The following is a 14,817-nucleotide window of genomic DNA, read 5'->3' as shown; positions in this document are numbered from 1 at the left end:
CACACTTCCACAGTGCAACGTGTACAACCCTTCTACAGTACAATGTGTACAACTCTTCCACATTGCAATGTGTACCATCCCAGTGCAATGTGTACAACATTTCCGCAGTGCAATGTGTAAAATCCTTCCACAGTTCAATGTGTACCATCTCTCCACAGTGGAATGTGTACCATCCCTCCACAGTGCAATGTGTACCATCCCTCCAGATTGCAATGTTTACAACTCTTCCACATTTCAATGTGTACCATCCCTCCACAGTGCAATGTGTACCACCCTTCCACAGTGCAACGTGTACAACCCTTCTACAGTAAAATGTGTACAACTCTTCCACTGTGAAATTTGTACAACTCTTCCACATTGCAATGTGTACCATCCCTCCATAGTGAAATGTGTACAACCTTTCTACAGTGCAATGTGTACAACGCTTCCAAAGTGCAATGTGTACAACCCTTCCACAGTGCAATTTGTGGAACCCCTCAACAGTGGAATGTGTACCATCCCTCCTTAGTGCAATGTGTACAATCCTTCCACAGTGCAATGTGCACAACCCTTCCTCAGTTCAATGTGCATCATACCTCCACAGTGCAATGTGCACCATCCCTCCACACTGCAATGTGTACAACCCTTCCATAGTGCAATGTGCACAACCCTTCCACAATGCAATTTTTACAACCCTTCCATAGTGCAATGTGTACAACTCTTCCACAGTGCAATGTGTATAACCCTTCCACAGTGCAATGTGTCCCATTCCACCACAGTGCAATGTGTACAACCCTTCCACAGTGCATTGTGTACCATCCATCCACAGTGCAATGTGTGTAACCCTTCCACAGTGCAATGTGTACAATCTTCCATAGTGCTATGTGTACAAGTATTCCACAGTGGAATGTGTACCATCCCTCCACAGCGCAATCTGTACCATCCCTCCAGATTGCAATGTGTACAACCCTTCCACAGTGTAATGTGTACAACTCTTCCACAGTGCAATGTGTACAACCCTTCCATAGTGAAATGTGTACAACCTTTCCACAGTGCAATGTGTACAACGCTTCCAAAGTGCAATGTGTACAACCCTTCCACAGTGCAATTTGTGGAACCCCTCAACAGTGGAATGTGTACCATCCCTCCTTAGTGCAATGTGTACAATCCTTCCACAGTGCAATGTGCACAACCCTTCCTCAGTTCAATGTGCATCATACCTCCACAGTGCAATGTGCACCATCCCTCCACATTGCAATGTGTACAACCCTTCCACAGTGAAATATGTACAACTCTTCCACAGTGCAATGTGTATAACCCTTCCACAGTGCAATGTGTACAATTCTTCAACAGTGCAATTTGTATAAACCTTCCACAGAGCAATGTGTACAACCCTTCCACAGTGCAATGTCTACAACCCTTCTACACTGCAATGTGTACCATCCCTCCTCAGTGCAATGTGTATAACTCTTCCAGAGTGCAAAGTGTACAACTCTTCCACAGTGCAATGTGTACAACCCTTCCACAGTGCAATGCTTACCATCCCTCCACGGAGCGATGTGTACCATCCCTCCACAGTGCAATGTTTACAACCATTCCACAGTCCAATATGTACAACACTTCCACAGTGCAATATGTACAACCCTTCCACTGTGCAATGTGTACAACCCTTCCACATTGCAATGTGTACAACGCTTCCAAAGTGCAATGTGTACAACCCTTCCAGAATGCAATGTGTACAACCCTTCCACAGTGCAATGTGTACAACCATTCCACTGTGCAATATGTACAACTCTTCCACAGTGCAATGTGTACAACTCTTCCACTGTGCAATGTGTACCGTCCCTCCACAGTGCAATGTGTACAACCCTTCCACAGTGCATTGTGTACTATCCCTCCACAGTGCAATGTGTACAACACTTCCGCAGTGCAATGTGTACAACCCTTCCACATTGCAATGTGTACAAGTCCTCCACAGTGCAATGTGTACAACCCTTCCACTGTGCAATGTGTACAACCCTTCCACAGTGCAATGTGTACAACTCTTCCACAGTGCAATGTGTACAACCCTTCCACAGGGCAATGTGTAACATCCCTCCACGGTGAAATGTGTACCATCCTTCCACAGTGCAATGTGTACAACCCTTCTACAGTGCAATGTGTACAACGGTTCCACAGTGCAATGTGTACAAACCTTCCACAGTGCAATGTGTACAACCCTTCAACAGTGCAATGTGTACAACTCTTCCACAGTGCAATGTGTACAACCCTTCCACAATGGAATGTGTACAACTCTTCCATAGTGCAATGTGTACAACCTTTCCACAGTGCAACGTGTACAATGCTTCCAAAGTGCAATGTGTACAACCCTTCCACAGTGCAATGTGTACAACCCCTCCACAGTGCAATGTGTACAACTCTTCCACAGTGCAATGTGTATAACACTTCCACAATGCAATGTGTACAAATCTTCCACACTGCCATGTGAACAACCCTTCCATAGTGTAATGTGCACAACCCTTCCACAGTGCAATGTTTACAACCCTTCCATAGTGCAATGTGTACAACTCTTCCACAGTGCAATGTGTCTAACCCTTCCACAGTGCAATGTGTCCCATTCCACCACAGTGCAATGTGTACAACCCTTCCACAGTGCAATGTGTACAATCTTCCATAGTGCTATGTGTACAACTATTCCACAGTGGAATGTGTACCATCCCTCCACAGTGCAATCTGTACCATCCCTCCAGATTGCAATGTGTACAACCCTTCCACAGTGTCATGTGTACAACTCTTCCACAGTGCAATGTGTACAACCCTTCCATAGTGAAATGTGTACAACCTTTCCACAGTGCAATGTGTACAACGCTTCCAAAGTGCAATGTGTACAACCCTTCCACAGTGCAATTTGTGGAACCCCTCAACAGTGGAATGTGTACCATCCCTCCTTAGTGCAATGTGTACAATCCTTCCACAGTGCAATGTGCACAACCCTTCCTCAGTTCAATGTGCATCATACCTCCACAGTGCAATGTGCACCATCCCTCCACAGTGCAATGTGTACAACCCTTCCACAGTGAAATATGTACAACTCTTCCACAGTGCAATGTGTATAACCCTTCCACAGTGCAATGTGTACAATTCTTCCACAGTGCAATTGTATAAACCTTCCACAGAGCAATGTGTACAACCCTTCCACAGTGCAATGTCTACAACCCTTCTACACTGCAATGTGTACCATCCCTCCACAGTGCAATGTGTATAACGCTTCCAGAGTGCAAAGTGTACAACTCTTCCACAGTGCAATGTGTACAACCCTTCCACAGTGCAATGCTTACCATCCCTCCACGGAGCGATGTGTACCATCCCTCCACAGTGCAATGTTTACAACCATTCCACAGTGCAATGTGTACAACACTTCCACAGTACAATATGTACAACCCTTCCACTGTGCAATGTGTACAACCCTTCCACATTGCAATGTGCACAACGCTTCCAAAGTGCAATGTGTACAACCCTTCCAGAATGCAATGTGTACAACCCTTCCACAGTGCAATGTGTACAACCATTCCACTGTGCAATATGTACAACTCTTCCACAGTGCAATGTGTACAACTCTTCCACTGTGCAATGTGTACCGTCCCTCCACAGTGCAATGTGTACAACCCTTCCACAGTGCATTGTGTACTATCCCTCCACAGTGCAATGTGTACAACACTTCCGCAGTGCAATGTGTACAACCCTTCCACATTGCAATGTGTACAAGTCCTCCACAGTGCAATGTGTACAACCCTTCCACTGTGCAATGTGTACAACCCTTCCACAGTGCAATGTGTACAACTCTTCCACAGTGCAATGTGTACAACCCTTCTACAGGGCAATGTGTAACATCCCTCCACGGTGAAATGTGTACCATCCTTCCACAGTGCAATGTGTACAACTCTTCTACAGTGCAATGTGTACAACGGTTCCACAGTGCAATGTGTAGAAACCTGCCACAGTGCAATGTGTACAACCCTTCAACAGTGCAATGTGTACAACTCTTCCACAGTGCAATGTGTACAACCCTTCCACAATGGAATGTGTACAACTCTTCCACAGTGCAATGTGTATAACCCTTCCACAATGTAATGTGTACAACTCTTCCACAGTGCAATGTGTACACCCCTTCCATAGTGCAATGTGTACAACCTTTCCACAGTGCAACGTGTACAATGTTTCCAAAGTGCAATGTGTACAACCCTTCCACAGTGCAATGTGTACAACCCCTCCACAGTGCAATGTGTACAACTCTTCCACAGTGCAATGTGTATAACACTTCCACAATGCAATGTGTACAAATCTTCCACACTGCCATGTGTACAACCCTTCCATAGTGCAATTTGCACAACCCTTCCAGAATGCAACGTGTACAACCCTTCCACAGTTCAATGTGTACAACCATTCCACTGTGCAATATGTACAACTCTTCCACAGTGCAATGTGTACAACTCTTCCACTGTGCAATGTGTACCGTCCCTCCACAGTGCAATTTGTACAACCCTTCCACAGTGCATTGTGTACTATCCCTCCACAGTGCAATGTGTACGACACTTCCGCAGTGCAATGTGTACAATCCTTCCACAGTTCAATGTGTACCATCTCTCCACAGTGGAATATGTACCATCCCTCCACAGTACAATGTGTACCATCCCTCCAGATTGCAATGTGTACAATTCTTCCACAGTGCAATGTGTACAACCCTTCCACAGTGTAATGTGTACAACTCTTCCACAGTGGAATGTGTATAACCCTTCAACAATGCAATGTATGCAACTCTTCCACAGTGCAATGTGTACCATCCCTCCAAAGTGAAATGTGTATAACACTTCCACAGCGCAATGTGTACAAGTTTTCCATAGTGCTATTTCGACAACTATTCCACAGTGGAATGTGTACCATCCCTCCACAGTGCAATGTGTACCATCACTCCAGATTGCAATTTGTACAACCCTTCCACAGTGCAATGTGTACAACCCTACCAGAATGCAATGTGTACAACCCTTCCACAATGCAATGTGTACAACCCTTCCACAGTGCGATGTGTACAGCCCTTCCACAGTGCAATGTGTAAAACCCTTCCACAGTGCAATGTGTACCATCCCTCCACTGTGCAATGTGTACAACTCTTCCATAGTGCAATGTGTACAACCCTTCCACAGTAGAATGTGTACAATCCTTCCACAGTGCAATGTGTACCACCCCTCCACAGAGAAATGTGTACAACCTTCCCACAGTGCAATGTGTAACATCCCTCCACAGTGCAATGTGTACAACGTTTCCACAGTGCAATCTGTACAACACTTCCACAGTGCAATCTGTACAACCCTTCCACAGTGCAATGTGTAACATCCCTCCACAGTGCAATGTGTATAATTCTTCCACAGTGGAATATGTACTAATCTTCCAGAGTGAAATGTGTAAAACCCTTCCACAGTGCAATATTTACAACCCTACTACAGTACAATGTGTACCATCCCTCCACAGTGCAATGTGAGTAACCCTTCCACAGTGCAATGTGTATAACTGTTCCACAGTGCAATGTGTACAACTCTTCCACAGTGCAATGTGTAGAACCCTTCCACATTGCAATGTGTACAACCCTTCCTGAGTGCAATGTGTAGAACTCTTTCACAGAGCAATGTGTACAACTCTTCCACAGAGCAATGTGTATAACCCTTCCACATTGCAATGTGTACTACCTTTCCACAGTGCAATGTGTACAACCCTTCCGCTGTGCAATGTTTACAACCCATCCACAGTGCAATGTGTACAAACGTAACACAGTGCAATGTGTACCATCCCTCCACAGTGCAATGTGTACAACTCTTCCATAGTGCAATGTGTAGAACCCTTCCACATTGCAATGTGTACAACCCTTCCACAGTGCAATGTGTACAACCCTTCCACAGAGCAATATGTACAACCCTTCCACAGTGCATTGTGTACCATCCCTCCACAGTGCAAAGTGTATAACCCTTCCACAGTGCAATGTGTACCATCCCTCCACAGTGCAATGTGTACCATCACTCCAGATTGCAATTTGTACAACCCTTCCACAGTGTAATGTGTACAACACTTCCACAGTGCAATGTGTACCATCCCTCCAAGGCGCAATGTGCATAACTGTTCCACAGTGTAATGTGTACAACTCTTCCACAGTGCAATGTGTACAACCCTTCCACAGTACAATATGTACAACTCTTCCAAAGTGCAATGTGTATAACCCTTCCACAGTGCAACCTGTATAACCCTTCCACTGTGCAATCTGTACAACCATTCCGCAGTGCAATGTGCACAACCCTTACACAGTGCATTGTGTACAACCCTTCCACAGTGCAATGTGTACAACAGTACCACAGTGCACTGTGTACCATCCCTCCACAGTTCAATGTGAATAACCCTTCCACAGGGCAATGTGTACAACTATTCCATAGTGCAATGTGTACAACCCTTCCACGGTGCAATGTGTACAACTCTTCAACAGTGCAATGTGTACAACCCGTCCATGGTACAATGTGTACAACCCTTCCACAGTGCAATGTGTACCATCCCTCCACAGTGCAATCTGTATAACCGTTCCACAGTGCAATGCGTACAACTCTTCCACAGAGCAATGTGTATAACCCTTCCACAATGCAATGTGTACAACTCTTCCACAGTGCAATGTGTACACCCCTTCCATAGTGCAATGTGTACAACCTTTCCACAGTGCAACGTGTACAATGCTTCCAAAGTGCAATGTGTACAACCCTTCCACGGTGCAATGTGTACAACCCCTCCACAGTGCAATGTGTACAACTCTTCCACAGTGCAATGTGTATAACACTTCCACAATGCAATGTGTACAAATCTTCCACACTGCAATGTGTACAACCCTTCCATAGTGCAATGTGCACAACCCTTCCACAGTGTAATGTTTACAACCCTTCCATAGTGCAATGTGTACAACTCTTCCACAGTGCAATGTGTATAACCTTTCCACAGTGCAATGTGTCCCATTCCACCACAGTGCAATGTGTACAACCCTTCCACAGTGCATTGTGTACCATCCATCCACAGTGCAATGTGTGTAACGCTTCCATAGTGTAATCTGTACCATCCCTCCAAAGTGCAATGTGTATAACCCTTCCACAGCGCAATGTGTACAAGTCTTCCATAGTGTAATGTGTACAACTCTTCCACAGTGCAATGTGTACAACCCTTCCACAGTGCAATGTGTATAACCCTTCCACAGTGCAATGTGGACAATCCTTCAACAGTGTAATGTGTACAACCCTTCCACAGTGCAATGTGTACAACCCTTCCACAATGTAATGTGTACAACCTTTCCACAGTGCAATGTGTACAACCCTTCCACAGTGCAATGTGGACAATCCTTCCACAGTGTAATGTGTACAACCCTTCCACAGTGCAATGTGTACAACTTCTCCACAGTGCAATGTGTACAACCCTTCCACAGTGCAATGTGTCCCATTTCACCACAGTGCAATGTGTACAACCCTTCCACAGTGCGTTGCGTACCATCCATCCATAGTGCAATGTGTGTAACCCTTCCACAGCGCAATGTGTGCAAGTCTTCCATAGTGCTATGTGTACAACTATTCCACAGTGGAATGTGTACCATCCCTCCAGAGTGCAATGTGTACCATCGCTCCAGATTGCAATGTGTACAACCCTTCCTCAGTTCAATGTGCATCATACCTCCACAGTGCAATGTGCACCATCCCTCCACAGTGCAATGTGTACAACCCTTCCACAGTGAAATATGTACAACTCTTCCACAGTGCAATGTGTATAACCCTTCCACAGTGCAAAGTGTACAATTCTTCCGCAGTGCAATGCTTACCATCCCTCCACGGAGCAATGTGTACCATCCCTCCACAGTGCAATGTTTACAACCCTTCCGCAGTCCAATGTGTACAACCCTTCCACAGTGCAATATGTACAACCCTTCCACAGTGCAATGTGTACAACCCTTCCACATTGCAATGTGTACAACGCTTCCAAAGTGCAATGTGTACAACCCTTCCAGAATGCAATGTGTACAACCCTTCCACAGTGCAATGTGAACAACCATTCCACTGTGCAATATGTACAACTCTTCAAGAGTGCAATGTGTACAACTCTTCCACTGTGCAATGTGTACCGTCCCTCCACAGTGCAATGTGTACAACCCTTCCACAGTGCATTGTGTACCATCCCTCCACAGTGCAAACTGTATAACCCTTCCACAGTGCAATCTGTCCCATGCCTCCACAGTGCAATGCTACAACCCTTCCACAATGCAACGTGTAGCATCCCTCTACAGTGCAATGTGTATAACCCTTCCACAGTGCAATGTGTACCACCCTTCCACAGTGCAATGTGTACAACCCTTCTACAGTACAATGTGTACAACTCTTCCACTGTGAAATTTGTACAACTCTTCCACATTGCAATGTGTACCATCCCTCCACAGTGCAATGTGTACAACACTTCCGCAGTGCAATGTGTACAACCCTTCCACAGTTCAATGTGTACCATCTCTCCACAGTGGAATGTGTACCATCCCTCCACAGTGCAATGTGTACCATCCCTCTATAGTGCAATGTGTACAACTCTTCCACAGTGTAATGTGTACAACCCTTCCACAGTGTAATGTGTACAACTCTTCCACAGTGGAATGTGTATAACCCTTCAACAATGCAATGTGTACAACTCTTCCACAGTGCAATGTGTACACCCCTTCCATAGTGCAATGTGTACAACCTTTCCACAGTGCAATGTGTTCAATGCTTCTAAAGTTCAATGTGTACCACCCTTCCACAGTGCAATGTGTACAACCCTTCCACAGTGCAATGTGTACAACCCTTCCATAGTGCAATGTGCACAACCCTTCCACAGTGCAATGTTTACAACCCTTCCATAGTCCAATTTGTACAACTCTTCCACAGTGCAATGTGTACAACCCTTCCACAGTGCATTGTGTACCATCCATCCACGGTGCAATGTGTGTAATACTTCCACAGTGCAATCTGTACCATCCCTCCAAAGTGAAATGTGTATAACACTCTCACAGCGCAATGTGTACAGGTCTGCCATAGTGCTATTTTGACAACTATTCCACAGTGGAATGTGTACCATCCCTCCACAGTGCAATGTGTACCATCACTCCAGATTGCAATTTGTACAACCCTTCCACAGTGTAATGTGTACAACGCTTCCACAGTGCAATATGTACAACCCTTCCACAATGCAATGTGTACAACCTTTCCACAGTGCAATGTGTACAACCCTTCCACAGTGCAATGTGCACAACCCTTCCACAATGCAATGTGTATAACCCTTCCACAGTGGAATGTGTACAACACTTCCACAGTAAAATGTGCACAACTCTTCCACCGTGCAATGTGTACAACCCTTCCATAGTGCAATGTGTACAACCTTTCCACAGTGCAATGTGTACAACGCTTCCAAAGTGCAATGTGCAGAACCCTTCCACAGTGCAATGTGTACAATCTTTCCACGTGCAATGTGTACAACTTTTCCACAGTGCAATGTGTACAACCCTTCCACAGTGCAATGTGCCCCATTTCACCACAGTGCAATGTGCACAACACTTCCACAGTGCATTGTATACCATCTATCCACAGTGCAATGTGTGTAACCCTTCCACAGCGCAATGTGTACAAGTCTTCCATAGTGCTATGTGTACAACTATTCCACAGTGGAATGTGTACCATCCCTCCACAGTGCAATGTGTACCAGCCCTCCAGATTGAAATGTGTACAACCCTTCCACAGTGCATTCTGTACCATCCATCCACAGTGCAATGTGCGTAACCCTTCCACAGTGCAATGTGTACAAGTCTTCCATAGTGCTATGTGTACAACTATTCCCCAGTGGAATGTGTACCATCTCTCCACAGTGCAATGTGTACCATCCCTCCAGATTGCAATGTGTACAACCCTTCCATAGTGAAATGTGTACAACCTTTCCACAGTGCAATGTGTACAACCCTTCCACAGTGCAATTTGTGGAACCCCTCAACGGTGGAATATGTATCATCCCTCCAAAGTGCAATGTGTACAATCCTTCCACAGTGCAATGTGTACAACCCTTCCACAGTGCAATGTGTACCATCCCTCCACGGTGAAATGTGTACCATCCTTCCACAGTGCAATGTGTACAACCCTTCTACAGTGCAATGTGTACAACCCTTCCACAGTGCAATGTGTACAAACCTTCCACAGTGCAATGTGTACAATCCTTCAACAGTGCAATGTGTACAACTCTTCCACAGTGCAATGTGTACAACCCTTCCACAGGCAATGTGTATAACCCTTCCACAATGCAATGTGTACAACTCTTCCGCAGTGCAATGTGTACACCCCTTCCATAGTGCAATGTGTACAACACTTCCACAGTGCAATGTGTATAACACTTCCACAATGCAATGTGTACAAATCTTCCACACTGCAATGTGTACAACCCTTCCATAGTGCAATGTGCACAACCCTTCCACAGTGCAATGTTTACAACCCTTCCATAGTGCAATGTGTACAACTCTTCCACAGTGCAATGTGTATAACCCTTCCACAGTGCAATGTGTCCCATTCCACCACAGTGCAATGTGTACAACCCTTCCACAGTGCATTGTGTACCATCCATCCACAGTGCAATGTGTACAACACTTCCACAGTGTAATGTGTAGAACTCTTCCACAGTGCAATGTGTACAACTCTTCCACAGTGCAATGTGTACAACCCTTCCACAGTGCAATGTGTACAACTCTTCCAGAGTGGAATGTGCACAACTCTTCCACAGTACAATGTTTACAACCCTCCCACAGTGCAATGTGTACAACCATTCCACATTGCAAGGTGTACAGCGCTTTCAAAGTGCAATGTGTACAACCCTTCCAGAATGCAATGTATACAACCCTTCCACAGTGCAATGTGTACAACCCTTCCACTGTGCAATATGTACAACTCTTCCACAGTGCAATGTGTACAACTCTTACACTGTGCAATGTGAACCATCCCTCCACAGTGCAATGTGTACAACCCTTCCACAGTGCATTGTGTACCATCCCTCCACAGTGCAATGTGTATAACCCTTCCACAGTGCAATGTGTCCCATGCCTCCACAGTGCAATGCTACAACCCTTCCACAATGCAACGAGTAGCATCCGTCTACAGTGCAATGTGTATAACCCTTGCACAGTGCAATGTGTACCACCCTTCCACAGTGCAACGTGTACAACCCTTCTACAGTAGAATGTGTACAACTCTTCCACATTGCAATGTGTACCATCCCTCCACAGTGCAATGTGTACAACATTTCCACAGTGCAATGTGTACAATCCTTCCACAGTTCAATGTGTACCATCTCTCCACAGTGGAATGTGTACCATCCCTCCACAGTGCAATGTGTACCATCCCTCTAGATTGCAATCTTTACAACTCTTCCACATTTCAATGTGTACCATCCCTCCACAGTGCAATGTGTACAACCCTTCCACAGTGCAATGTGTATAACCCTTCCACAGTGAAATATGTACAACTCTTCCACACTGCAATGTGTATAACGCTTCCACAGTGCAATGTGCACAATTATTCCACAGTGCAATGTGTATAACCATTCCACAGAGCAATATGTACAACCCTTCCACAGTGCAATGTGTACCATCCCTCCACAGTGCAATGTGTAACATCCCTCCATGGAGCTATGTGTACCATCCCTCCACAGTGCAATGTTTACAACCCTTCCACAGTGCAATGTGTACAACCCTTCCACAGTGCAATATGTACAACCCTTCCACAGTGCAATGTGTACAACCCTTCCACATTGCAATGTGTACAACCCTTCCATAGTGAAATGTGTACAACCTTTCCACAGTGCAATGTGTACAACACTTCCAAAGTGCAATGTGTACAACCCTTCCACAGTGCAATTTGTGGAACCCCTCAACAGTGGAATGTGTACCATCCCTCCTTAGTGCAATGTGTACAATCCTTCCACAGTGCAATGTGCACAACCCTTCCTCAGTTCAATGTGCATCATACCTCCACAGTGCAATGTGCACCATCCCTCCACACTGCAATGTGTACAACCCTTCCATAGTGCAATGTGCACAACCCTTCCACAGTGCAATGTTTACAACCCTTCCATAGTGCAATGTGTACAACTCTTCCACAGTGCAATGTGTATAACCCTTCCACAGTGCAATGTGTCCCATTCCACCACAGTGCAATGTGTACAACCCTTCCACAGTGCATTGTCTACCATCCATCCACAGTGAAATGTGTGTAACCCTTCCACAGTGCAATGTGTACAATCTTCCATAGTGCTATGTGTACAACTATTCCACAGTGGAATGTGTACCATCCCTCCTCAGTGCAATGTGTATAACTCTTCCACAGTCCAATATGTACAACACTTCCACAGTGCAATATGTACAACCCTTCCACTGTGCAATGTGTACAACCCTTCCACATTGCAATGTGTACAACGCTTCCAAAGTGCAATGTGTACAACCCTTCCAGAATGCAATGTGTACAACCCTTCCACAGTGCAATGTGTACAACCATTCCACTGTGCAATATGTACAACTCTTCCACAGTGCAATGTGTACAACTCTTCCACAGTGCAATGTGTAGAACCCTTCCACATTGCAATGTGTACAACCCTTCCTGAGTGCAATGTGTAGAACTCTTTCACAGAGCAATGTGTACAACTCTTCCACAGAGCAATGTGTATAACCCTTCCACATTGCAATGTGTACTACCTTTCCACAGTGCAATGTGTACAACCCTTCCGCTGTGCAATGTTTACAACCCATCCACAGTGCAATGTGTACAAACGTAACACAGTGCAATGTGTACCATCCCTCCACAGTGCAATGTGTACAACTCTTCCATAGTGCAATGTGTAGAACCCTTCCACATTGCAATGTGTACAACCCTTCCACAGTGCAATGTGTACAACCCTTCCACAGAGCAATATGTACAACCCTTCCACAGTGCATTGTGTACCATCCCTCCACAGTGCAAAGTGTATAACCCTTCCACAGTGCAATGTGTACCATCCCTCCACAGTGCAATGTGTACCATCACTCCAGATTGCAATTTGTACAACCCTTCCACAGTGTAATGTGTACAACACTTCCACAGTGCAATGTGTACCATCCCTCCAAGGCGCAATGTGCATAACTGTTCCACAGTGTAATGTGTACAACTCTTCCACAGTGCAATGTGTACAACCCTTCCACAGTACAATATGTACAACTCTTCCAAAGTGCAATGTGTATAACCCTTCCACAGTGCAACCTGTATAACCCTTCCACTGTGCAATCTGTACAACCATTCCGCAGTGCAATGTGCACAACCCTTACACAGTGCATTGTGTACAACCCTTCCACAGTGCAATGTGTACAACAGTACCACAGTGCACTGTGTACCATCCCTCCACAGTTCAATGTGAATAACCCTTCCACAGGGCAATGTGTACAACTATTCCATAGTGCAATGTGTACAACCCTTCCACGGTGCAATGTGTACAACTCTTCAACAGTGCAATGTGTACAACCCGTCCATGGTACAATGTGTACAACCCTTCCACAGTGCAATGTGTACCATCCCTCCACAGTGCAATCTGTATAACCGTTCCACAGTGCAATGCGTACAACTCTTCCACAGAGCAATGTGTATAACCCTTCCACAATGCAATGTGTACAACTCTTCCACAGTGCAATGTGTACACCCCTTCCATAGTGCAATGTGTACAACCTTTCCACAGTGCAACGTGTACAATGCTTCCAAAGTGCAATGTGTACAACCCTTCCACGGTGCAATGTGTACAACCCCTCCACAGTGCAATGTGTACAACTCTTCCACAGTGCAATGTGTATAACACTTCCACAATGCAATGTGTACAAATCTTCCACACTGCAATGTGTACAACCCTTCCATAGTGCAATGTGCACAACCCTTCCACAGTGTAATGTTTACAACCCTTCCATAGTGCAATGTGTACAACTCTTCCACAGTGCAATGTGTATAACCTTTCCACAGTGCAATGTGTCCCATTCCACCACAGTGCAATGTGTACAACCCTTCCACAGTGCATTGTGTACCATCCATCCACAGTGCAATGTGTGTAACGCTTCCATAGTGTAATCTGTACCATCCCTCCAAAGTGCAATGTGTATAACCCTTCCACAGCGCAATGTGTACAAGTCTTCCATAGTGTAATGTGTACAACTCTTCCACAGTGCAATGTGTACAACCCTTCCACAGTGCAATGTGTATAACCCTTCCACAGTGCAATGTGGACAATCCTTCAACAGTGTAATGTGTACAACCCTTCCACAGTGCAATGTGTACAACCCTTCCACAATGTAATGTGTACAACCTTTCCACAGTGCAATGTGTACAACCCTTCCACAGTGCAATGTGGACAATCCTTCCACAGTGTAATGTGTACAACCCTTCCACAGTGCAATGTGTACAACTTCTCCACAGTGCAATGTGTACAACCCTTCCACAGTGCAATGTGTCCCATTTCACCACAGTGCAATGTGTACAACCCTTCCACAGTGCGTTGCGTACCATCCATCCATAGTGCAATGTGTGTAACCCTTCCACAGCGCAATGTGTGCAAGTCTTCCATAGTGCTATGTGTACAACTATTCCACAGTGGAATGTGTACCATCCCTCCAGAGTGCAATGTGTACCATCGCTCCAGATTGCAATGTGTACAACCCTTCCTCAGTTCAATGTGCATCATACCTCCACAGTGCAATGTGCACCATCC

The sequence above is a fragment of the Mobula birostris genome, chromosome 4, assembly GCF_030028105.1.
Source record: "Mobula birostris isolate sMobBir1 chromosome 4, sMobBir1.hap1, whole genome shotgun sequence".
Lineage (NCBI taxonomy): Eukaryota > Metazoa > Chordata > Chondrichthyes > Myliobatiformes > Myliobatidae > Mobula > Mobula birostris.
This window is presented reverse-complemented; position numbering follows the sequence as displayed.